General features: G+C 42.6%; 1 long non-coding RNA gene across 2 annotated transcripts; it reads right to left on the bottom strand.

The window, feature by feature from the left end:
* Positions 1-20,482: 20,482 nt before the first annotated feature.
* On the bottom strand, positions 20,483-27,814 carry LOC129529049 (uncharacterized). 2 transcript variants are annotated; one of them, XR_010132272.1, is made up of 3 exons: positions 27,690-27,814; positions 26,581-26,708; positions 20,483-20,994 (listed from the first exon to the last, which is right to left on the bottom strand). It is a non-coding gene; the product is annotated as an uncharacterized lncRNA (long non-coding RNA). The 2 variants fall into 2 exon arrangements; XR_008674426.2 differs by lacking the exon at positions 20,483-20,994 and adding an exon at positions 24,393-25,563.

Consider the following 27,814-nt stretch of genomic DNA (forward strand, 5'->3'; position numbering starts at 1 on the left):
ACACAAATTTCCTTTACGTGATGAATGGATGAACGTTCTATAGTACATTCCTACAGCAGAATACTACTCAGGAATAAAAAGGAGCAAGCTAATAATACATGCAATAACATAGATTAACGTCAAATTCACTAAGCAAAAGAAGCCAGGCACAGAAAGGCTACATAAATATAATTTTATTCATATGATACTCTGGAGAAGGCAAAACTAGAAAGATAGAAAATGGCTCAGTGACTACAGGGGCTGGCAGGGGTGGTGGGTGTGCAGGCAGGAGTTTGACCACTAAGGGAAGCCAGGGAAGTTTTGTGGCCAGTGAAATTGTTCTGCAACTTGATTTGGGTGTTGATAACATGACAATATGCATTGTCAAAACTCATGAAACTGTGCAATAAAAATGGAAAACTTTAGTGTGACGTAAATTCCTTCTCAACAAAAATTGCATTCTTCAATAGTTGAACCAGTAGTGGTGGAAAAAACAAGGTAACAAGTAGTTGAAACTTTATCTAGAAACAGATAGATTTACCAGTATCTACAACTATCCTATGGATTAACTAGCTGGTTACATTTGACATAGATTTGAAGAGACATCTAAAGTTCAGAAACAATAAAACATGGAGGAATGCCTCTTAGAATCAAGCCTCTTAAATACACAAGTTAATTTTGTGATGCTCAACGTATACTTTAATGTAGCCTTGTATAGGTCTGGTTTATGAAGTTTTTTTTGATTCTGAGACCATGTTTGCCAGCTCTTTCCAATCAGCATCCCTGAAAGTCTGGAGAGCATCCCTTCTGTTTCTTCCCCTAAGCAGAACGGGAAATTATTAGGGCAGCTCTTGTGGCGGACAGCAGGGTGTCCATCCAGTGGATGCCTTCCAGCCTTTGTTCTCCTTTGGGAATTTTGCAATGGGTGGAGAACAAATGCAGCGTCAGGGCTTTCGTTTCCCAAGCTGAGGTGAGATGTGGGCCTCCCTTAAGTGTCTCAGGTCCTGGCTTGGCAATGCACTTGGGCACGGTGTGTCCCTGCTGGTCTTCTCACTCTGCCAGAAGTGGAGGGTCAGCCCTGTCCAGACAATCTGGGTTAAAAGTACAATCGCTGAGCTCAGGACATACATGTCTTGCTTCATTCCATCATGAAAAATATCCACTCCCAATATTTCATTCTTAGTGTAGGAAACTCCACAGACATGAACTTGGAAAATAGTTTTCAGAGAACCACACCTTCGAGGGACTTCTTCCTCTTAAGGGTTTTATTGAAGGCAGTGCCTTTTGTGATGAAAACCAACAGCACCAAGGAGGGGAGATGAATATTGTGTGTCCCTGAAGTGACACCTTGGGAAGAACATGGTATTGTCTGTGGGCACCTGGCTAGGGAGGCACAACCTGAATCTAACCATGAAGAAACAGAGAACATGAAATACAGAACATGCTGTTTTTAAAAGGACTATATTCTTCAAAACTGTCAATATTATAAAATACAAAGAAAGGATGTGGAAATGTTTTAGACTAAAAGAGACCACAGAGACATGACAATGTGTGCTGAGGGGGCAAAATGCTGAATTAACACCTAATTGAGCCAAGTCATTGATAAAATCAGAATGCTGATGGTAGGTTAGAAAAAAATATTGCCATTGTTCAGTTTACTGGGATTGACAATTGTGCTATGGTCATGTCAAAATATTGTGATTTTTAGGAAATGCACACTGAAATATTTAGGGATAAAGAGCCATGATGTGTGCAACTTACTCTCAAATGGCCCAGGAAAGAAATATTATTTGTTGAAGTTATTATCATTATTATGATTAAGCTGTTATTATTGATTAAATTGTTAAATTATTTCCAAATAAAAAGCTTTTTAAAATGTAATCCTTAAAGAGTGTCCCTGTAAAGATACTTTTAACACTGTGAGCATTGTTTAATTACAGACGATGGGAAGAAGGAAGAATGAAAAATACGGTTTTCCAAGCCCTGAGAAAAACACTGGATCCTTATGAAAATGTCAGTTCTAAATATCACTTGACAGATGTTTTTCCCAGGCTTTTATTGGGACGGACATCAGGCCGACTTTCTCCCACAGACAAGGTCTTCTGCGGTGGGTAAGTCCCCTGCAGACACATGCCTGCCAATCATTTTTAACACAACAATCTCCATTTTCCCCAAGTTCCTTCAAATAAGGACTGAATATTTACTGCATTTGTGTTAACGTTTTCCCTTTTTCACTGATTGGGTTGGCCAAGCCCTTTTTTTCGCTTTTATTTTAGTTTCGGGGTACATGTTCAGGTTTGATATATAGGTAAATTGCCTGTCATGGGGGTTTGGTGTACAGATTATTTCATCACCCAGGTAATCAGCATAGTACCTGATAGGGAGTTTTTTTTTTTTTCACCCTCCTCCCACCCTCCACCCTCAAGTAGGACCCAGGTTATGTTGTTCCCTTCTTTGTGTCCATATGTACTCAGTGTTTAGTTCCTTCTTATGCTTGAGAACAAGCAGTATTTGGTTTTCTGTTCCTCTGTTAGTTTGCTTAGGATAATAGCTTCCAGCTCCATCCATGTTGCTGCAAAGGTTATGATCTTGTTCTTTTTATGGCTATGTAGTATTTCATGGTGTATATTTACCACTTTTCTTTATCCAGTCTACCATTTATGGGCATTTAGGTTGATTCCATGTCTTTGCTATTGTGAATAGTGCTACAATGAACATATGCATACATGTGTCTTTATGGTAGAATGATTTATATTCCTTTAGGTGTATACCCAATAAAGGGATTTCTGAGTTGGATGGTAATTCTGTTTTAAGTTATTTGAGAAATCACCAAACTAGTTTCCACAATGACTGAACTAATTTACATTCCAACCAACAGTGTATAAGAGTTCCCTTTCTCCAGAACTTTACCGGCATCTGTTATTTTTTCACTTTTTAATGGCAGACATTTTGACTGGTGTGAGATGGTATCTCATTGTGGTTTTGATTTGCATTTCTCTAATGTTTAGTGATATTGAGCATTTTTTCATATGCTTGTTGTCCACGTGTATGTCTTCTTTTGAAAAGTTTCTGTTCATGTTCTTTGCCCACTTTATAATGAGGTTGCTTGTTTTTTGCTTGTATATTTGTTAAGGTTCCTAATAGATTCTGGATGTTAGACCTTTGTCGGATACATAGCTTGCAAATATTTTCTCTCATTCTATAAATAGTCTCCTTTCCCTGTTGAAAGTTTCTTCTGGGCAATCCCCTTTTGAATATAGTCAGAGAGCTCATCAATTCATGACCTTGGGAGTCCTAAGATTTTCTTCTCTTTCCCATAGTGACTTGACTGCTCACTAATATGTGGAGTGGAAGGAAGAAGAAATTACCTTAGTCCCTTGTTTTTGTAGTCTTAATAGATGTGTTCACACAGGAAGAGAGATATGCTGGTTCAGATGAAGTTTGGGAATATGGATACAATTTCATTCTTGGAGAAATTACCAAACCTCAGGAGATTAACACACTAAAAGTTTAATTATCACACTCACAAAGGTCAGTAATGATTGGGTGGCTCTTCTCTAAGTGATCACTCAGAAATTTAGGTTCCTTGACTTTTGTTTGGGTAATTTTCACTTTCAGTACGAATCCTGCAGTTGCCACTGCATGAGAAGACAGAGTGGGTGATACACGGAGATCCACACATAGGTTCAGAAGTGGCATACATCAGTTTAGCCCACATCATACAATGCAACATCAACACTCCTCCATCAAGATGGGAGCCAGCCAGGCACAGTGGCTCATGCCTGTAATCTCAGCACTTTGGGAGGCCAAGGCAGGCAGAGTGATTGGATCCAGGATTTCAAGACCAGTCTGGGGCACATGGTGAAACTCCGTCTCTACAAAAAATACAAAAATTAGACAGGCATGTTGGTACATGCCTATAGTCCCCAGCTACTTGGGAAGCAGAGATGGGAGGATTGCTTGAGTCCAGGAGGCAGAGGTTACAATGAGCCGAGGTCACACCACAGCACTCCAGCCTGGGTGACAGAGTAAGACCCTGCCTCAAAAAACAAACAAACAAAACAGGCTTCCTTCCCCTAGAACCTGGGTGGGCCTTTACAACTGCCTCAACCAGTAGAACACGGTGGAAGGGACACTGCATTACTTTTGAGGCTAGGTTATAACAGGCAATATGGCTTCACCTTGCCTCACTCTCTGTCTCTGAATGCTCACCCTTGGACCCAAGCCAGCAGCCTGGATCAACTGGTAGACATGTAAGTGAATGAGCCTCTGGCCTTTAAACCTTCCAGAGGAAGTCCTAGACGTGATGGAGCAGAAACAAGCCATCCTGCTGTGCCCTGTTAAATTTCTGACCTACACAAGGATAAGAAATAATAAATCATTAACATTGATTTAGGCTAACAAGTTTTGGAACAACTTATTACACAGTAATAGACAAGTAAGACAATGGGCACCTTGCTAATCTCTGCCTCAATTCTGTAGCCTCTCTGCAGAGAGTTGCTCATTAGGATTTCCAGACTCCCATCTAAGAGAAAAATCATCACCACTGCTATCACCACCACAGTTATCATCAGTCACTGCATCTGTCAGCACCTCAGCAAGAAATGCAGATGATACTCTGAAAAGGGGAAATTGCATAGTGCTTTTGAAAGGATTTAGGGAACTTATTAGTGACACACACTAGGACTGGCAACAAAGGGGAGCTGTTACCACCCTGGGCCAAATGGGCAAGAAGTGGTCACTAGTTTTTTGCAGGAGCTATAACTATAGGAGAGGGACTAGCTGAAAAGAGCCAAGATTTTTCAAGTGCAAACTGAGTCACAGCAAAGAGAGACCTAGGGAAATAAAAACCCAGACTCTCTTTTCTTTCAATCTCTGACTTTTCATTGATAGTTTCTATTGGCTACACCCAATAGTCAACCAAAGGGCACAGGAGGCTGGTTGATACAGTCCATAAGGTTCAGCCTCCCAGTGGACAAACCAGGATGACAAAGGTGGAGAGTAGACCTGGAGGAGTAATTATGAACATTTTCCATATTCATCATCATCACCATCACCATCAGCATTGTCATTATTATCATTATCATCATCATCACCATCACCATCATTGTCACCATTATCACTATTATCACCATCACCAACATCATCATTGTCACCATTATCACTATCATAATCACCATCACCATCATCATCATCACAGTCATCACCATCACCATCACCAACGTTATCATCATCACTATCATCATCATCTTATACTACCTCATTATACCACCTCATGTGCTTACTACTTCTGAATTTGCAAAACAATTTCTCATGATTTTTCTGATATCATCCTCAGAAGGTCTTCCTTGCTGTATTCCCCGAGTCTAGATGAGAGTTTGTCACATCTAGTTCAATCCCACAAATATCTTTGATTGCCTACTCTATGCAAGGCTTCAGGCTAGAAACATGGGACAGAGAATAAAATTCCAAGATGAATATGTTATGTCTCATAAGATACCAAGTGTTAGGAAGGCTTAATCAGAAAACCCCTCAGAGGTTGTGGTGTTCAAGGTCCCTTTAGATAAGAGGTAGATCTCAACAGGTGTACTTGGGAGAAAATGCTCTTCCATGCCCTAGAAACCATATAAAATAGGTTTAAAAGATGAGGAAAGGCTGGGTGCATTGACTCACACCTGTAATCCCAGCATTTTGAGAGGCTGAGGCAGGTGGACCACCTGAGGTCAGGAGTTCAAGATCAGCCTGGCCAAAATGGCAAAACCCCATCTCTACTAAAAATACAAAAATTAGCTGGATGTGTTGGTGGGCGCCTGTAATCCCAGGTACTTGGGAGGCTGAGGCAGGAGAATCTCTGGAACTCGGGAGGTGGAGGTTACAGTGAACTGAGATCGCGCCATTGCACTCCAGCCTGGATGACAAGAGTGAAACTCCATCTCAATTAAAAAAAAAAAAGATGAGGAAATAGGAATTATGTTCTGGGAGCAGAAGATATTTCAGTTTTACTGGAACACATAACTTACAGGGATAAAATGTAAGTTATGAAATTGAAGAAGCAGTGGGTCATATAAGTCTTGGAAGCCAAGATGAGGCATTTATACTCATCACATTAGGTACAAGGAAGTCATTGATAGTTTTTGAGCACAGGAAGGAAGTATTCTAACTGTTCTTTCACAATATCAGGTTTACAGTAATAGATAGGATAAATGTGGTGAGCACAGACATGGTGTGGGGGAAATTATTTATAGGACTACTGTTCTAGTTTCAGTAAAAAGAACCTCTAAAGGGTTGTGGGGGGCAGAAATGGAATAAAAGGATGTGGCAACAGGCTGACAGTGTGAGATCGAAGAAAGAACCAAGAAAGATGGCTCTTTCTACAGCCAGTCACTTCTGGGCATGGAGGATGCCACTTGTTCAACATCACAAGGATTTATCATGCAATTGTTTTGTGCCAGGCACTGCTCTTGACTATGTAAACACAGCAGGAAGCAAGACAGAAAAAACAATCTCTCTTTCCACCCAGGTTCCATAAGAGATGCACAAGCAGGAGATTCAGGACTAAGAGATTGCACACGGGTTTTCCTCTGCCTGAAATGTCCTTCCTCTTATCTCCTTTACCTAGAAAACACCTCCTCATCCCTTAAAACCACCCAACTCCCCAACTTAAACATTTGTCCCTGATTCTTTCATTGAACTTTGCTCATTCTTCCGGCACTTCCCTTGAGAGACAACTAGGTTTTTTTGGGTAAGAAAAACTTTTATAATCGTAGTAGCTTGTGAAAGGTCTCTTGGAGGTTGTGTTGAAACTATGATTTCAAACCATTAGTAAGTCAAAAATCTGTAAAATTTCATCAGTTTATCAGGGTTGAAGCTCATTATTTGTCCTAACAGTTTGGAAACATAGAGGACCCTGCCCACCATCCACCTCCTCATGCTCACCCCAGATGGAATCCCACGGGTATGTTACGCAGCATGATGCCTGTGCATGCAATCTCTGGGCCTGCTGGGTGATATTTGTCCCTGTCCTTCTGTTCTCACTCACTGGACTAAGGCAGCAGGTGCATGTGGGTCTGGGGCACATGGACAATCAGCACAGCCCTTGGGGTTAAGCTGACTTGAGTTGAAATTGAGGCTTTTCTACCTGAGCCTCAAGGCCTTGGACAAGGATCTCAATGCTGTGGAGCCTCAGCTTTTTTTTTAACCTGTTAAGGAGGAAGAAGAAAGCCTGACTCTCGAGTTCCTAGGAGAATTAAATAGTGTGATGAATACAAAGCTCCTGGCCCATTGCAGGCATTTAACAAGTGGTGTGCTTTTATGTGGGTTGAATAGGATTTTCACGAATAGCAAGCGCATTCTGGAAGTTGAAAAACACTCTGATGACAACAATAACCTGCAGGCTATCGGGTGTATGTGAAAAGGGAAGAAAGTGGTTCCAGTGGGGAAGAGGGCAGTGGAAGGTGGAGAGCCTACGACAGTGCTGGCACCAGCCACCATGGCACTATATCCTGAAAATTTAGTTATGGCCTAGGTAGACTTTTCATTACTTAATGGGCAAAAAATGACAAAATGCGTGTTGAAGTTTCATTCATGCATTGATTCAACAGATATTTATTCAGTGCCTGCTATGTGCCAGGCACTATTTACAACAGTGAATAAGACAGAGAAAACCATTGCTCTCTGGAAGATTTCATCCTAGTGATGGGAGACAAATAAGAAGCAAATATAGAAGCAAAATATCAGAGTCGTGAGTGCTTTGAGGAGCAATGAAGCATGGGTGCGGTAAGTTGAGTGGAGCCAGGACTGGGCCTCATCTTTCAGCAGGCTCGGGGACCCCCACGACCCTTGTGAACCTGAATGTTCTGGTGGACAGCAGCCACTGCAAAATCTGGGCCCATCCTTCTTCTTTCCCAGTCGTGGTTTGCAGCTAGCCTTCAGGAATCAGTTCCCAGTCATCACACATACTTTCCCCAAAACTTGCAGCTTTATTAAAGAAAATCTTCATGACAGGAAAATACGTGTGGCTGTGGAGGAGCACAGATAAAAATTTAAAATAAATTAAACACTGAACAAGTGTATTTGTCCCTGGATTCCAGGGAAAATTCCAGACATGCCCACAGCCGGTGGCAGCATTGATCCTCAGCCCAGGTGGTCAACAAAAGAAGAACTCAGGCACACTTCCCTGGGGCAGGAGTAAAGGAACACAGTGTGCACACCTAACAAGAAATGACAGGCAGGTGTGAGACAGAAGGTTCCAGAAGTAGAGCAGAGGCAGGACACAAGATGGTCCAAGGCTCAGCCAGAGGGAAGGTTACCTGCTGCGTTTGGGTCTACAGTCCTTGGTCCTATAGCTGTCAGCAGAGGTGCTATATTAGTCCGTTTTCATGCTGCTGATAAAGACATACCTGAGACTGGGAAGAAATAAAGGTTTAATGGACTTACAGTTCCATGTGTCTGGGGACGCCTCACAATCATGGCAGAAGGTGAACAGCACATCTCACATGGCAGCAGACAAGAAAAGAAAGAGAGTTAGTGCAGGGGAATTCCTCTTATTAAAACCATCAGTTGTCATGAGACTCGCTATCATGAGAACAGCACAGGCAAGACTTGCCCCATGATTCAATTGCCTCCCATCGAGTCCCTTCCACAACACGTGGGAATTCAAGATTAAATTTGGGTGGGGACACAGCCAAACCATATCATTCCACCCCGGCCCCTCCCAAATCTTACATCCTTACATTTCAAAACTAATCATACCTTCCCAGCAGTCCCCAAAAGTCTTAACTCATTTCAGCATTAACTTAGAAATCCACAGTCCAAAGTCTCATCTGAGACAAGGCAAGTCCCTTCCACCTATGAACCTGTAAAATCAAAAGCAGATTCGTTACTTCCTAGATACAGTGGGGGTACAGGCATTGGGTAAATACACTGAGGATGCCATGAGGCGTCCCCAGCCACATGGAACTATAAGTCCATTAAACCTTTATTTCTTCTTGCAGACTCCCATTACAAATGAGATAAATTGGCCAAAACAAAGGGGCTACAGGCCCCATGCAAGTCTGAAATTCAGCAGGGAGTCAAATCTTAAAGCTCCAAAATGATCTCCTTTGATTTCGTGTCTCACATTCAGGTCACACTGATACAAGAGGTGGGTTCTCATGGTCTTGGGCAGCTCCACCCCTGTGGTTTTTCAGGTTACAGCCTTGCTTCTGGCTGCTTTCATAGGCTGGCATTGAGTGTCTGCAGCTTTTCTGGGTGCACAGTGCAAGCTGTGGGTGGGTCTACCATTCTGGGGTCTGAAGAACAGTTGTCCTCTTCTCACAGCTCCACTAGGCAGTGCCCCAGTAGAGACTCTGTGTGAGGGCTCCAACCCCACATTTCCCTTCTGCCCTAGCAGAGGTTCTCCATGAGGGCCCCACCCCTGCAGCAAACTTATCCCTGGACATCCAGGCATTTCCATACATCTTCTGAAACCTGGGTGAATGTTCCCAAACCTGAATTCTTGATTTCTGTGCACCCACAGGCTCAACACCAGGTGGAAGCTGCCAAGGCTTGAGGCTTGCACCCTCTGAAGGCACAGCCTGAGCTCTATGTTGGCCCCTTTCACCCATGGTTGGGGCAGCTGGGATGCAGGGCACCATGTTCCTAGGCTGCACACAGCATGGGGACCCTGGGCCTGGCCCGCAAAACTACTTTTTCCTCCTAGGCCTCTGGGCTTGTGATGGGAGGGGCTGCTGTGAAGACCTCTGACATGTCCTGGAGACATTTTCCCCATTGTCTTGGGGATTAACATTCGGTTTCTCATTACTTATGCAAATTTCTGCAGGTGACTTGAATTTCTTCTCAGAAAACAGGATTTTCTTCTCTATCACATTGTCAGGTTGCAAATTTTCTGAACTTTAATGCTCTGCTTCTCTTATAAAACTGAATGCTTTTAACAGCACCAAAGTCACATCTTGAGTGCTTTGCTGCTTAGAAATTTCTTCCACCAATATCTTAAATTAACTCTTTCAAGTTCAAAGTTCCACAAATCTCTAGGGCAGGGGCAAAATGACACCAGTCTCTTTGCTAAAACATAACAAGAGTCACCTTTGCTCCAGTTCCTAACAAGCTCCTTATCTCCATATGAGACCACCTCAGCCTGGACCTTATTGTTCATATCACTCTCAGCAGTTTTGTCAAAGCCATTCAACAAGTCTCTTGGAAGTTGCAAACTTTCCCACATTTTTCTATCTTCTTCTGAGCCCTCCAAACTGTTTCAATCTCTGCCTGTTACCCAGTTCTAAAGTTGCTTCCATATTTTTGGGTAAGTTTTCAGCAACACCCCACTCTATTGGTACCAATTTACTGTGTTAATCAGTTTTCATGCTGCTGATAAGACATACCTGAAATTGGGAAGAAAAAAGGTTTAATGGACTTACATTTCCATGGGGCTGGGGACACCTCACAATCATGGCAGAAGGTGAAAGGCATGTCTTACATGGCAGCAGACAGGAGAAGAGAGAGAGCTCGTGTGGGAGATTTCCTCTTTTTAAAACCATCAGATCTCATGAGACTTATTCATTGTCATGAGAACAGCATGGGAAAGACTTGCCCCCATGATTCAATTACCTCCCACTGGGTCTTTCCCACAACACGTGGGAATTCAAGATAAGATTTGGGTGGGGACACAGCCAAACCATATCAGGCACCTCTGATGGCTTCTTGCAGACCCTCTCTGGAGGAGCACTCAAGACCAAGAAGGGCAGGAGACTATCAGGACCACTTGAGAAGGCTGCTGCTTGATTTCCCCGCTCCATGCTAGCGCCCTTCATCCATGCTCCACACAGAAGCATTTGCACTCAATACTCCCAGCCTCACACCCTTCACCTTCCCTCCCCTACTGTGCCTACCCTTACCCCTCACCCACTCTGAAGTCAAATTCCTGAGGACAGCCTGTCTCCCTGGCTTTTCCTTCAGCCTGACACTCAGTCCAGGAGATTCTTAAAAGCTGGGCTCTGTCATGTTGCCTTAGGCAAACCATGCAGGCAACTCACACTTCAGCTCCCTCTTGTGTAAAGTGGAAATGCTAATTCCTCTGAGGCATTTGTGAAGAATAAGTAGAAAACTAACATGGAAAGGATTCAGCATAGTGACTGGCACACAGCGAGTGGTGAGCACATGTTTGCTATTAGGGCTGATACTGGAGCTATTGAATTGCTTGGGATCCCTGCATGGTGCTGTCACTCACACACCTGGGCCATGCTCAGTGCCACCCACCACCTGGCAGGGGCTTCATCTTCAGAACTCAAAGGCAAGCTTCCTGGACCCTGCAGCTTCACCTAAATGCTTCCCTTTAGTTATCTCAGGTACCAGATCACCCTTCTAGCACAGCACCGTCCTTTTCAAAATTGACAGTATCTGTTTATATATCTAAACCTTCCCTCCATAATATAAACTCCAGAAGGTGAGGAAATATGTCCGATCCATCTTGGCATCTCCATTATGGAGCAAATTGACTTGTATTGAGGGACACAGAGAGATGGACAGTCAGAGGGAGAGGCAAAGCTAATAAAATTCCCAATTTATTTTCCACCAATACCCCCCTATGCATTGTTAATAAACACACACACACACACACACACACGCAGAAACACACACACAGAGAATAAATAAAATGTATATATTTCCATCTTGTTCCAAGTAAATCATTCCATATCCTCAGCCATAACATTTTAATAAAGATAAAATTAATTTAAAATAGATAATTGAGTTGACTCATGTGCCCAAATACATAGATTTTGCAAGTAGCTATTGTGACAATAGCAGCTAATATTTATTGAAAACGTACTGTGTGCCAGGAAAGATGCTAAGGGCACCATCTTTTTAACTAAATTGGTCATCCCAACAAGCTGCAAGAGGATGTTGATGTCCTGATTTTATACTTTGTGAAATAGGTCCAGAGATGTTAAGGAGATGCTCAAGGTCACATAGCATAGTACAGAACTTGAAATTAGTTTTTTTTTCTCTCTTTTGTGTTATGAGTTGAAGTGGATCCCTAAAAATGACATAAGCCCCAGTGGTCCAGGCACAGTGCCAGCTTTATCCAGCATAGTGGGCATTGAGTTGGGTTTATTTTCATTTAAAAATGGACAAGAAGCCTGGGCAACATGGTGAAACCCTGTCTCCACAAAAAATACAAAAATTAGCCCAGCAAGGTGGCCTAGGGCTCTTGTCCTGGCTACGCAGGAGGCTAAGGTGGGAGAATCACTTGAGCCCCGGAGACAGAGGTTGCAGTGAGCTGAGGTTGCGCCACTGCACTCCAGCCTGGGCAATAAAGAGAGACCCTATCTCAAAAAATGAATAAATAAATAGTTAAAATAAAATAAAATAAGATAAGAGAGGTTGAATGCTGGTTTGAGGCCACATATCTTAGAGGACTGGCTGGTTCACAGACATCTTTTCACTGCATGCCAAGCTAAGTCAAATAAGCTAGAGTGACAGTAGAATCCCAATCTATGACTTCCGGTGATCTAGGTCTTGTAACCTAAGCAGGGCTCTGCTAGCCAGCCAGGAGGATGGAAGTGGGAAGATGCTGAACCTTCAGGGAAGGTGTTGTCAGTGAGGAGGTTGGCATGGGATTTGTGTGGTGAGGAATGAGACTAAAACAGTAGTTTGAGATCAAATGGAGGATGGTGGAGAAGTAAGTTTAGAATTTCTTTTTCTTTCTTTCCTTTTCTTCTTTTTTGACAGGATCCTGATGTGCCACCTAGGCTGGAGTGCAGGGACACGATCACAGCTTACTGTAGCCTCAGCCTCCTGAGGAGCTGGGACTACAGACACTTGCCACCATGCTTGGCTATTTTTTTTTTTTAAGACAATGTCTCTCCATGTTTCCCAGGCTGAAGTTTAGAACTTCTTGCTGGGGAAACCTCTTATGCAGGTCAATCAAGGTGCTGAACATGAACGTTTTAGGTAAAGATGGTTAAGGAGACCGACGTGACAGAGCAAATATTACAAAAGGAGAGCTGACAGTACATACGGAACCTTAGGAGATAGAAAGGGGTGGGTGAGGGAAGGATTCATTCTTTAGAGATACTGTGTCTGAGGGGATGATGGGGCCTCCAGGTAGGGAGGTCTGGCGAGCAGCAGAAGAGGGGAGGAAGGCAGGAAATGTGGAGTGCCTCCTACACAGAGCTGAGGACTGCAGAGAGAGCAGAGGAAGTTTGTCTGCTCAAGATGGAGAAGTCAAGAGAAAGAAGAGCATGGGGCTTAATCTGAGCCCAGAGCTGCTCCCCATGCATGGATGGAAGGAGGCTGGGCAGTTCATTAAGGATGTGACTGCAGCTTCAGAAGAAAACCAGCAACCGCAGCATCATGGAAGTTTGGGGGCAAGAGAGCTTCAAGGAGAGGCTGATCAACCATATCCACTACTGCCACAGTCACAGATAATGTCACTAGAGAGATGGCCACTGGGTTTGTCATTCAGAGGTCAACCTTTTTCAGTGCCTTTTGGCAAACAAAATGGTAGAGATTTGAGAAAGGACTCTGGATAGTATCAAGGGAGTAGAAGCATCCTGTACAGAGGACTTCTTCAACCAGGTCAGCAGTCACCAAGAGGAGGGAGATTGAGGAGAGTCTAGAAGAAGAGCATGTGGCCCCAATGGATCGGAAGATGGCCACTCCAGACTCCAGTCTATCTCTTAACATTAAACTCCTGAGAGATTTGGGGCAAATATCTTCATGAAGGTGAGCCTCTATTTTCTCATTTGTTTATTTTGGAAAAATTAAAGAGAATAGTATATCACATCACACAGTTCCCACAATACCAGCCCACGCCAATCTTGATTCATCACTACTCAACACGCTTTGTCCTCCCACTGGTTTATTTGCAAGTTCATTCCAGATATGAAATCATTTCTTCCTTAAATAATCTTTTGAATTTTTCTCCAGCAGATACAGTCATTTAAAAGTATAATTTGGGAGGCTGAGGTGGGTGGATCACGAGGTCAGGAGATTGAGACCACCCTGGCCAACATGGTGAAACCCCATCTCTATTAAAAATACAAAAATTAGCTGGGTGTGGTGGTGTGTACCTGTAATCCCAGCCACTTGGGAGGCTGAGGCAGGAAAATAGCTTGAACCCGGGAGGCAGAGATTGCAGTGAACAGAGATCATGCCACTGCACTCCAGCCTGGTGACAGAATGAGACTCCATATCAAAAAAAAAAAAAAAAAAAGTATAGCCACATAGCATTACTACATCTAAAAAGTTAACAGGAATTTCTGAATAGCACATAAGTGTTCAAAGTTCCCCCTTTCTCTCACACTATTTGAGGGTAAGGCAGAGTTGCTTTATTAAAATCAAGATCCAAAGGTCTACACATGATCCACACATGACCTTTGGCTAACATGTGTTTCTCTCTTTTACATCTGTAAGTTTTCTCTCTCTGTGTCTTTCTTCTTGATGCTTATTTGTTGAAGAAACAAGGTAATATGTCCTGTAGAGTTTCCCACCATGTGAATCTCACTGGTGCCATCCACATGGTGCCATTTAATAGGTTCCTCTGTTCCCTGTATGTTCTGTCAGCTGGAAGTTAGACCAGAGGATTGCTGCAGTCCATATTTGATTTTTGTCAAAAAATGTTGTGTATTTTCTAATGCATCACATAAGTATGTACAAGTTTCTCATGGTCTCTTTTTTTTGTGATGTTCAGATGGATGTGTGGGTTCAGAGACCATCTATTCAATCAATCCACTGTAAACTCCCAATACTTTTACTATGTTGTCAAGAAACTTTAAGTTCTTACTATCTTACAAACCATCTAATCCATTTTGACCAGCAGAAAATTCAAGACTCTACATTAAGTAGATCAAGACATATAAAATACCAATGTCTTAAATATAAAAATTGTATAATTTCCATGATGAACTATGGTCAATTTTTCAAAAATGAAAGCAATGTTCAGAATGTGGTCTGTCAATGAAATGGAAATAATAAGTATGGAATATCTCAAACAAACAAACAAACAAAAAAACAGATATTCAGCCAGGCATGGCGGCAAGTGCCTGTAGTCCCAGCTATTCAGGGGGCCCAAGCTGGAGGATGGCTTGAGTCTCAGAATTGGAGGCTGCAGTGAGCTATGATCACACGACTGTACTTCAGCCTGGGTGACAGAGAGAAACGCTATCTCTGGAAAAAAAAAAAAAAGGATGAATGATTGTTGTGGGGGGAGCAGCTTGCACAAACTATCCATCTAGGAGGATATTAGCAGATCCCTGTAGACACAAACTATTTCTAACAACACAGGAGGTCCTAGAAGCTGATGCTGGAGGTTGCTGACAGTAACTAATGTGGAGATTTTCCTTATCATAAAGGGCCTGCAGTAGATGCTGGCAGAGAGAATGGAAAACTAGGTGTATTTTTTTTAGATATTCCATACCTATTATTTCCATTACATTGACAGACCACATTCTGAACATTGCTTTCATTTTTGAAAAATTGAAGGAAGAACTGAAAGGATTTGGTAAATAATTTTAAAGAGAGTGGAGATATCACCAATACCTTGACCAAGTAACTCTTAAGTAACAAAAGAATGTGAATTGGGAGTTTCATAAAAATATGAAAAATATCCTGCAGATTTAGGCCAACGGACACCCCACCTTGTATTCCTCTACCTTGTGGATAACTAGCATGGTCTGTTATATAACCCCAGAAATTTCCCTAAGCCATCAGAATCCACCCCTCATCTCTAAATATTTTTTATAACACTGCTCATAAATAAAAAGTAGAGCCATTGCTTGGAGGTAGTCTATAAAGCAGAGGCATGGGGCAAATGGCATTTTGAAGCAAAACAAAAAGTTTTCAATTTATCAGGAAACAAAAAAAAAAAAACAAATCAGACCCTGCGTAACAAATTGGTTATATAAATACTCTGCGGTTGGGAGAGCTGCCAATACCCCTGCACATACAGAGAATTTTGTAGGAGAAAGTAAAAATTTTGATCAACACCAGCAGAGCCTAATAGGCTGGGAGCCTGAGGCCTGACAAAGAGGCAGGAGGCACACCAGAAAACCCCTCTAACCTTGGAGGTGAGAAAGAAGGCAAAGGGAGGGAGGAGGCGAAACCTAGAAATAAAGATCTGGGAGAAACAACCCAATCTTGGAGCTAGCCCCAAAAATGCTTGCTAGAAGACCCACATTGAACAAAAGATCTACATCTCATCATTTTGGTCTAATATTTCAGTGGAGAATTCCCCCACCCTCACCCAGTCCCTGCCAACTTGTTGTTACCCATCCAGCAGGACAAGGGGCTTACCGCTGCCAGCTGCCTCTCTAAGAGGAATTTCAACCACAAATGCTGGCATTTGATCAGAGACGGCCCACATGGGCATGCAGAATTAGGTCTTCATTGGAATAACTGAGCAGAAGAGCTGGGGCCTGGAAAGAGACTTCCTGGACATCCCAGGGCCCTTGTAGTGGCCAGGCCACTGTCTTGAGACCTCAGGTTCTGTCCAGGAGGGTATTGTGGTCTGGTGTGGAAGGGGTCAATATTTCCTATAAAGAAGGAGTGTTTTAAGGGTGATAAGAACTCAGCCATCTCTTCCCTATTTAAGAGGAAGTCGGTGTAAGTCCTTGGGCCCAGAGTTACATGGAAAAAGATATCGGTTCTTGTAAGAAAGTAGGCTTTGCACCACAGAAGGAGGCATTTGCAATGCAGAGACCGGAAAGGAGAAAAGAGGGTGACGTGTGCTCCATAGAGAGCAGCAGGGGAGCAGATCTGGATCCCCACCCCTTCTCCTGAGAGTACTCGAGCCTCACTTGAGACAAATTCTTAAGATAATCATAAAAATCCATAGCAACTTTGTTGATGTTGGGGTTTGCACTGAGATTCCAAATCAAGAGGCTGGGCAAGCGAAACAGGTTCGGATTTCTTTCACACAGCAGGTGAAAGAATGTAAGGACTCCTGGTCAAAGTCAAGAGCCCGGCACTGCCTGCTCTGGTCACATCTATTCTGCCCCACATTTCTATAGCAGGAAATTAGGCCAAAATGCATCTCCAGCATCATTCACTTCCAAAATGCTCTCCATAACAAACTTTTTCACAATGGTCTGTGAAATTGTTTGTTTTGTTTATCCTCCGATGGAGGAGAGAAACTGAGTCCAATAGACAAGTTGGCATTTCCAAGCCTTTCACCCATGTCTGAGGCCATGGGAATGAAAATGCACCCACACCTCAAGTAAATGCTGTATCAGTGTTTCAGCACAAAAAAGAATAAGATGCTTTTGAGAGTGTGTGGCAAGTGATCTGAGTCACGAGGTCTCCAGAACCCTGATTCGAACAGTAAAATGAAGGAAATAGCCAAAGGCCTCTCCTATGCTGCTCTTCCAGTATTGACTGCCTGGACAGCACTACAGCCTTGGGGAGACAGATGCTCACAAGACAATTCTCTCTGCTGGAAACTGGAAGGCTGTGTGTGTGTGTGTGTGCAGCCTCAGACAGGTGACCTCGGAAAGCAGGAGTGAGGCCTTGGGGAAGTTGAGGCTGGCAAGAAGGAAAAGTCAACTCTGGGAAGCATCATTAGGCTGGTCACGGCCACAAGCAGCAGGGGCTCCAGCCAGCCAGCACCCTGTGAGGAGCCAAGTGGAATGCCGGCCAGAAGCATCCCCAGGGGAGCACAGGTGAGGGAAGCACGTACCCCACCCCCAGGGCTTGGGGCTTGCCCTGAGCGTTGACTTTGTGTCACTCTGGCCTGCACACACACAGGCGAGGCACATGGTGCCTCCCAAGAGCAGAAATCAAAATTCTATGTCAATGACAAGTGCTTCTTGGCCAAGGGTACCGTTCCCCATGGCCACAGCAGGGATGCCAGGTGAGACTAGAGGAACCTAAGCCTGGGGGGTCCCCAAAGTCGGGTCCCCAAAGTCATCACCCAACAAATCTTTTCTTTCTTCTTAAAAACACATATACTCATCATTCTGGAAGATGCCCTGACATTCCAAGTTTGGCCTGCACACTCTGTTCTCACACCGGCCCTGCCATCCCTACTACCCTCCATCCTCTTTGCTCCTTCTTGTCTAGCAGAAGGGAGCAGGAGCCTACCTGCCAGCTGTGTCTCCTAAGGCAGCCCTGGCTGGGCTTCTCTCCCCTCTGCCTGTAAGGCCCGATGTTCAGATGTCAAGGGTCTGTCTTTTTATAGAAACAAAGAGCCATGCAGAATCACTGTTTTTGGGATTGCTGTCCTTGCAGCTGTGATGAAAGTCGATGACTTTCCAATCATTTCCTCTAACTTCCGAAGGGCTGGAGTAGCAAATGCCCCTTCCCCTCTTTTGCATGTTTGCAGGATGGGAGTTTCAGATGTTGTTTTCCTGCCAGACGTGGAGTGGAGGCTTCCCAAAGCAGCATGATGGAAGTGCCACATGGTAACGGGGACTGAGAGAACAGGGCGTCTTTTCTAAGACGGACCGAGCCAATCTGAGCAGTCTGGCCCAGCCTGCAAAGTCTGTGTGGCCTTAGGAACGTAATTTAACCTCCATGGGCTCCATTTGCTTTTGTTTGAGACCCTCTTCCTAATTGTGCCCGTGGTGCCTAGTTCATAATCAGTTGTCAGTTCATGGTGGCCCCCCTTCATCCCCCCAATGTCAAAGTCTCCAGCTTCCCCTTTCCCTTCCATTCCTGACTCTAAGTCCTTAAATTGGGTGACCATTAATATTACTGCTAAGAGCATTTTCAGAGCACTTTACATTTACAGCGTTTTTTCCTTCCCAAATTGTTCTCGGTCCTTTCTTCGGAATAGGTATTAAAAACACCTCATTGGACAAATTCCTTTCCTTAGAAGATACATCATGAATATGGTTGGAGAAGGCAGGGTCATAATTCGGAGAATTCAGGGTTGATTTCCCTTACCTTCCTGCTCTTTTGCTGTAAAGTCCGGAGCCCCAGGAAGTGCCGCCAAACTACCCCTTGTTTTCCCTCCAAGAGCAGGGCAGAATAAATTGCTATTTTGTTTGGTTTTGTTTCCCATATACAAGGCCTCCCAGGCCCTGGAACCTAGGCTACTGGCATTTTAATTAATGTTAATGACTGGGATGACCCCCTCCCCATTGAATCTGAGTAAGGGAAATAAACAAGCAAACCCGAACAAAGCCATGTGCGGATGTGGTACCCTCTAGAAAAGCTGACCTCTCCGATGGCTGGCCAGGGTCTCTAACCAGGCCCACACTCCTTCCTCATATTCCCCCAATTTTGAATTTTTTTAGTTCAAATAGAAATTGGTTGCAGGGGGAAGCAGGTAGATTTCTTCCTTTAATACATAAATGATTCTGGGTCCTCGGGATCAGAATCCCCACTTTCTTATTACTAGGAGCATTTTTACTCTGAGATCAATACAACCAGAATGTGTTCAACCATAACTTTACAACAACAGAAAAGATACATAGCAAATGCCTTCCAATACCTGGAATCTGGCCTTGAAATCGACCTGGCATTTAAATCGACATGTATATCCCAGTTGCGTCAAAACATAGTCAAGGTTTCCCCCAGAGATACTCTGTTTCATTTTCCTTTTCAAGTAAATTTCTATTTTTCCCCCCAACCTTTACGGCTTAAGCGTTTTATCCAGTTTAAATGATAGGGAGTTAAATTGCTATTTTAGTGGAAGAGGCTTGATTAAAACCTGTGTCCTCATCAAATTATTGGACAGTGGTTCATGGGCTCTGTTTACATTAGTGTCAACCTTAATTTAAATTCCGCATAACTATATTTGCTTCGCTAAATGCATTCACCAGGAACACACTACAAATTACTTTGCATTATGAGCCGAGTCTCTTTGTCTATTGCAAAGTGTTTTGAAATTAGCACCATAAGTAACTAGCTGTAAGTGTCACTCCATCTCCTTAATGCCTCATTAATCAAACTCCGTGGCAGCTGGTGTGATGTCCAAGCCCCTAACATATAAGATCAGTATCATTTGCTCCTTGCATTTGACCACGGTCTTTAAACTTGATTTGTTATTCGTGCATTTGCCCTCGCTGGAGCTCTGCTCCTCCCTCAGTGGCCTCCCAACACGTGGGGCTTTGTATGGATACCAGTGGCATGTGTACTCTTTGCAGAAATTGGAAATAAAAACCCATTTCCCATGTTGTGGAAATGCATAGCCTCAAAGTCAGGAAATTCTTTTAATGGAAGAAGAGTTCCACTTATTTCCCTGAGTTATCCACAGTGATTCCCCATGATTTTCAGATTAATGCTAAAATGCCATAATGGAAAAATTTCCCTGGGCAAGTTTTTCTCTATGTCAAGAATTAGAGAAAGGAATTATGTTCACCCAGGCAGACTACAATTTCCATCTTGGCCTCAGTTCCCCAAAAAACCAGATACATTTAGTCTAAGCACCTAATCAGGAAAAAAAAAATGTATTTTTCCCTTATTATGTGATACGAATTATTCTGTACTAAATACAAAATTTTAGAATTTATGCTTGCAAAGAAATACAGAACAATTTATACTTAATAATTTTATTACATGTACACACAAAATCATAGCAAAATATGATATATTTTATAGGATTTTTTTTTGTCTTTTCACGATGCCATCGAATATTTGCAAATGCCTAAATGGAACCCTTTCTTCATTCTCCACACAAGTCCAAAAACACAAACACACACGCACACACATACACCTATACACATGCATCCTTTTAACCAAAGGTAATACTCACTGGTGTTAAAACTAACAGCTCTACTGGACAATGGCTTCATGGACATTTTAGAGGCAGTCTTAAGTCTGGTGTGGGCACAGGCATGTCGGATATGATTTCCCTGCAGGGATGCCCTCTCGGTGGCTGTGGGGGATGCTTGCGGCCCCTCGCCTGCCAGCGCTGAGCTCAGCCTCACAGTGAGCCGAGATGAACAGGTGCTCTCTTCTCTGGCGGCGGCACGTGAGGTCGGCTGTTTGCAGAACAGCCTCTCAGTGGGAGACCTTTAGCTTCACGGCCTTTCCTTCTGACCACCCAGCAGGAAAAATATACGAAAGCGTTGTTTTCTGCCAGTTTCGTCGATGAGACAAAATACAAAAACAAAAAAACACACGGCATTAAAACTTTGCATTTCCCACAGGTGGGCTTCGGAAATGTTTAACACAGTCATAGTAAAACACTAGTTTTCTTCGGAATTAAATTTTTTGCCTTTTCACCTTATAAAACCATTCAGGCTAAATAACCACATTACAATAGAATTAAACATTGAAGCCTGGCTCCCGAAATCAACATCAGTGGAAAAACCCACTGATTCGGAACACACACCCAACAGTGCAAATCTATGTTAGATTTTGACTTTAATATCAACTTAATGTAATTGTAGTTTATATTATTATCACATCTACTTTCTTTTATATTTAAAATAGGCTCTGATTTTAGAAGAACAAATGTAAAAAATATTTTGATTATTTGTTGATGACATTTACTCTGATTATAGGTGTAATCTATGGCAATTACAAAAGTACCTTGTATGTCCCATCTCTAGTTCATCCTGCTTTTACCCTGAGTCCAGCAACCTCTATTCATTAGGATTCTGAACAAAGTAAGCATGAAAGGGGAAATCCAAAATAATATTCAGAAGTGGCAAATCATAACTGAACACAGTTTTAAAATTGACAATTTAAAACTGCTTCTTTTCAGCAGCCAGAAGAAGTCTGGTTATTTTAAATCAAAATCTCTGCCCCAAAACCTCCTTTCCCTGCACTCCATGAACACCTCTCTCCCTTTTCCCCAAAAGGCAACATTTTGGCTTGGCAAGCAATACACATCAATGAACCCTTCCATTTCAATGCCCCACAAAGATTGCATCCTATCACAGTTTGCAAGAAAGAAAAAAGAAAGAAAGAAAGAAAGAAAGAAAGAAAGAAAGAAAGAAAGAAAGAGAAATCAGACATAGGCAGTGTCAGTGTCCTACACGCCCGCCCCCTCTGTTCTTCCATTCTCTCCCTCACCATCGTCTTGTAAAATAAGAGAGCCGAGCATAACTTGTTACAGTAAAGGCACCCCGAGATTTAGGGGGATAAGTACGGCCTACTTGTTAGCTGCAATGCTGCAGCTGTGCTCTTATCTGGCCAAAGGAGACAGGGGACAACAAAAGATCCCAAAGAAGGGACAGTGGACGCATGGGAAAACCACTACCCCAGCATTGTGGTGCCCTTCTGCTGAGCAAATAGTTCAAACTGTTCATTCCCATCTTCTATTCTCTCCCTGGTACATTGTTTGTGCCCTTGCATTTCATTCTGCAAGGAACGTTGCTCTCTGGGCCTATAAGCAAACAGTCCAGAAAAGGGCTAGCCATCCTCTTCTCTTCCCCGGAGAACTAGCATTTTTATTTCGGCTCCAAGCTGTCAAAGATCTGGAGAGTTTATGTCAGTGTCCTGAATTAATTGCTTTAAGCTGGAGCAAGCTCCACGGGCTACCAAATGTCCAAAAGATGTTTATTAATAACATTTCCTCCAGGATCATGTCTCCAAGCTGTCTCTGGGTGGTGGCTTTTCTATGCTGCCACCTTCTCACCCCTGGCCTCTTAATGCTCAGGAGGGGATTGCCTCTTTCAGTCATCATGACAAAATTTAGAATTGCCTGGGATGAAATAAATATCCACCTATGTCACAGGGTGTGCACGGCGGATATCTTTGTCCTGAGTCAGAAAGAGTTATAGAAGCCCTGTGTGCAACCTACAAGCGGGCTGGGGGAGAGCAAAAAGCAGCCAGGACCCCCCTCTGTGAAAGCTCATTTAGCCAATACAATTAGCAAAAGGAGCAGGAGAAATCAGGGCTTTGGCTTCCCCTCCCCACCTCCTCCTCCAAAAGAAAATTCAGTGAGGCTGACAACACAATGCATTTTGAAGTTTTTCTGGTACCAAAAAAAAGCCTCTTTAATAGAATGAAATAATAAACCAATTTATATACCGATATAAGACTAGGATCGTGAATGCCATTGTGTAATTTTCCACTTGACTTTTCATTATCTACCTGAACAAAATCAATCTATATGTATGGGATCAACATACAATTCCAGAGATAAAAGCTGAAAATAAATGCGCTTTGCATATCCTGGAGATAAAAGACACAATCCTTGGTACTGCCTTTTCTTCTCCAGCAGATGCATTTATAAAATAAATTGTTGTGTCAAGGAAAAAGTGAGACGTAGCAGTGTATCTTGAGTGTTGACTCCTTTGCTGGAAATATTGATCCTGCAAATGAACAGTGGTTAATAAGTACCCTGCAGACGATATCAGGTCTTTTGCCCTAGTTTACCCAGAGTGCAGTCTGGGTCAATGTTTCTCCCAACCAAAGCTCCTCACCTCCAAAAAAAAAAAAAAAAGACTTCCCCTATTAGCATGGATTTAAAGCTGAGGACTTCAAGAGCTTTTTAAAGCCACTCTACAGAGACAAAGCACATTGAAAATTCACATTACATTAGAAAACCCCATGCAGCAAATGCCCAGCTTGTGAAGCACACAGTCCTCAAAAGGGAAGGAGAGATGGTTCCACGCACTTTAGGGTTGACATTTATTACTTTAAACAGGTTGGGTTCCATTCCTTGTATGCTTTTCTTTGCTCCAATAATTAGCAATGGCGCTAAAAGTAGTAAAGCTCTCTCCCCATTGGCCATGCCATGGGTCCTCCCTAATTCCCTTTTTTTGGAATGTGTCACTGAATCTGCGTGAATCTGTGTGCCCTGGTGGGCAGATGGTGGGGCATTGTTGAGGGTGCTGTGGCTGTTTGTGTGCCCTGTTGTGTTCAGGGCTCTTTGAGGAAAGTACACCCACTCTGCCCTCCCAGGGTGGGCTCACTTTGGTTGCTATTCACCTTCCTGTAAGGGAGGGGTTCATTTCCAACGTTGTATAGATAGCAAAGAGAGGCCCACAAGGCATGGGACCATCTTTCACCCCAAACAATCACTCTGAGTTTGTGAATATTTTCCGGTCATAGAAAGAGATTTCCAAAAATTAGCTACTCTTCCTTGCTTATTCATTGTTAGATTCAGTAACCTCAGGGGAGCTTAAATATCTACCATGGCAGCGTGATTGTCACAGCTTCAGCTCTTAGGGCAGGACAACTCCACACTTGTATATTTTAGGATATTTGCATTGACAAATGTTAATGGCTGTTGGCCTATTGGTTCAGCAAGATTTTGCAATTCCTGATGTTCACACACCTCCTTCCCTTCTCCTGGGCTCTGTATTCACACACAGCACCCATTTGGACTGGGACCATTGCCTCTTGATTAGCAAATCTGGTGCTGTGCTCCATTCCTCAGTTTATATTTGTTGAAAACTCTGAGGAAAGTGTCCAGGAGCAATCTGATGCAGTGTCATGGCCTTTGGGGAAATGTTTGGGAGGGTCAAAGCTCAGCCTGGGGAGAAGCTCATGTGCTTTTAGTCACAGAAGACTCTTAGGACAATCAGTGTGCTTTATTCATTTCATCTTTTTGTTCCAGTAGCTGTAAACAAGCAAGTCTAGAGAAAGTGTAAGATGTGGTCAAGAAGAGTTATGCAGTCATTAGACTTTTGTTTGAAAAGGGAACACCTTCCTGAAGGCATGTTTTGAAAAGGTCCTATATTTTCATGACAGAAATGATGCCTTGAATGGCTACAGCTTTCAGCCTTGGTGAACCCCAGCCTTATTTGATCCATATTTTAATTGCTCTGTGATTCAAATCTGCATCGTAGGGAATCAGTACAGCGACATAAGAGCTTCAACCAGCATAAAGAACATTTTCAGGAGCTTTGTACCCCTTAAGTTCCCTGAGGAAAGACAACACACCAGAACAGGTGTCACTATTTCCACAGAGAAACCTGCTCATGCTGGAAAATGTCTTGCTAAGTGGCCTCAGAACCATCTTCTCAGGCTGGAACAGTGCTCCACCCACATGCAGAATCCTGACACAGTGGAACGCAGCCCATGTTGATGAAATAAATATTTAGTAAACAGGAGAAACTGAGGTTTTCAAAAAGGTATTATTATAATGTTTTTAGTGATCATGTCTTAGTTGAACCATCTTGATGCCATTTCCTAGAGGAAGAAAAATGTACACTAAGAAGTCCAGTAAATATATGTAGATGCACGTTTCAATAAATACAATCAGATGGAAAGTTGTCAACTTTTGCTAGCTCTAGCATTTTAAAAACTGTACATCAACAGTTCAGATCTTTAAAAAAAATAGATGAAGGGTATAAAACAATTTAAAGTCCAATGCGTCCCTTCACACTAGGCTTGATCGAGAAATGAGAAACCCATTTTACAGGTGAACTAAAATGAGATAGGTATTTCACTTACCCTTTTACAAAGGCCAAATGGGAATGCTTTCCAAAGTTGTTTTTATATTGGAGGTAAAGAGGGCGAACAGGAATTGGGTGAAACATAGTACTCAATCAGAATCTCCTGCAAGTCTTCTAGAAGCATTCACTGGAACTCAGTGACGATAAAATCCCTCCCCGTGGTGTTCCAGATTACCAACACAGATATCCATTCAGAAGAGGATGAGATCTCGGAATGGGGCCAGAAGAGGACTTTGCTCTACCCTAAAGACACCAAGATCTCCACAGTACTTAGTCCTTCAAGTGCTCCCTGATCAAGATAGTTGTTTTTTAAAATGAAAAGAAACATGACTGTCATTTATCCATGATGACAACTTGAACAGTGAATTAAAATTTCATTTTGAAAGTATACTGTCACTGTGATGAAATTCCTGGATTATAACACTACAGAATGCTATAAGAGACGTTTATCATTTATTCTGTCTTACAGTCTATCTCAAATTGTTATAAAATGTTTTAAATGCAGAAAACTAAGTGAAAAATCTCTAAACCTAAATTAACATTTGACTCATAAAGCATTGCTTTTATCACAGGGGACATGCAAGAAGGTGGCTGGACACTCCTCTCATACATATCCCTGTTTTTCTTGACTTGAAAATGTCTCAAATATATTTATTAAATATGTCTTCATTATTTAACAATGAGAACTATGTATCTTTTCTGCATTTCTCCTACCATGTCACAGAACTCAAAAGCACATGATACCAGGGAGGGAAACAGGTTCGTTTTAGAGAAATATGAAAACAGTTGCTCTGTTACATAACTGGGGTAATAACAGTATTATGGCAATTCCCTTTAAAATAGCATTTGATACACTTCAACAGAGGGAGTGTCAGGCATTCTGTTTTGTACAACTTCCGGCTGCACCAGCACCAGTTGTGTCAAACATGTTGATATAACATGGTGTTTATAAAAGTTGAGTTAGGTGTTCAAATGTACTTTATTTTCCTTTTCCAGAAATTCTACAAGACAGAGATGTGGATTCACAGTCAAACACAGAAAGGATACTTAGTTCTCAATGAAGCCAGTGGGGAGGGGGTAGTTTATGAGAGCTTCCTTCTAAAAGGAGCTGTCTGTTCCCTGAAGAAATGACCATTCCTTGTCCCAAGCATCACTCAAAGTTCAAAAGAAGCATCTGCAGCCCAGCACAAGAAAGTGCTTTGCTACCAACATCCTGATGCCACTTGCACTTTAAAAGTGGTTAATACCTGCTGTGGACTGACTCAGATAAACCAGGAACAGCATCCCAGAATCTCTGCACACTGACCTGTGAACTGATGAAGCCAAAGACCACTGGTGAAGTCCATTTCTCTCCCTTTGCTTTTCTCCAAGAAAAAGAAGAGTAGGAAACACACTGGGAGTTTTTTGTTGTTGTTTTATTTTGTTTTGTCTTTTCTTTGAAAAAAAAAAAAGATAAGCATCCATTTCCAAGTAATTTGAAGTGAGATAATTCTAGTTAGCGAAGAATTTCAATAACGGCTTTCCTAGAAACTCAAGACTGATTCAAACAGCAAATACTGGTATGCGGTTCCATCCCAATTTATGGGGTTTTCTTTTCCTTTTTGAGTAAATAAATAATTTTAAAGAGCCACAAAAGAAGAGCGGCAAATTATTAGATATTTTGCTTGACATCAAAGTGATTTTACATTTATAAAGGCATACTGGCTTTCAAAATTTTTAATGTTCCAGTCCTAGCTAAAAAGTCATGTCATGTCCCCCAAAACAAGCCTGAATTGATGCGAGGTTTTATGCAGACTTTAGGTCTGGTGAAGGGAATTTTGTGGAGCTATGTGTCACGGTTTGGGGTGAAATTAAACCCTACGCTTGATTCCAGTGTCCATTTTGAGCTCGTTAGGATTGCACGTGTTTTTCCTGTTTGTGCCCGCCTTCTTCAGCCTTCTATGCACATACAGATGGTTACATTCTCATACTGGGTACCCGCAGAAGGTCACATGCTTTGCATCAATGGCAATTAGTTCCCTTTTTAAAATGGAAAATGTCATTAAGTTCTTGAATAATTCAAGAGTAGAGGTCACAATACAGTGTCCCTTTTGGGGGTCTTTATGGTGCAAATGGCAAAACAAGGCGATCCTATCAGTAAGAGTAGATCTAAGGTTTACAATGTAGCTCTATTTAGTGTGACAGGAAAATTAAATTACAGGAGGCACTCACTCATTGTCACCCTTTAACAGGCTTGGGAAAATTGTGAATCCCTGGGGGCAAATCACTGACGACGTGCGAGGGGAATAAAAATATTTCATTTTAATTGGCTGTTGTTTCCTTTGCTTGATTTTGAAAACAACAAACATAAACATGTCCCCCACAGTTCTCCTTGGAAATAGGGTCCCGAGTCTCCCAAACACGACCCCAACTTACAGTCTCTGCCCAGAGGCCGGCGGGTTAACCGCCCTGGGAAGCCTAGGTCTGTTTTCTCAGCAATGGTTGAGCTGGTCTTTATCCAGGGGTTCCTGGGAAGGAAAATATAGGGACAGGTTTCAAAT

Source organism: Gorilla gorilla, chromosome 21, assembly GCF_029281585.2.
Source record: "Gorilla gorilla gorilla isolate KB3781 chromosome 21, NHGRI_mGorGor1-v2.1_pri, whole genome shotgun sequence".
NCBI lineage: Eukaryota > Metazoa > Chordata > Mammalia > Primates > Hominidae > Gorilla > Gorilla gorilla.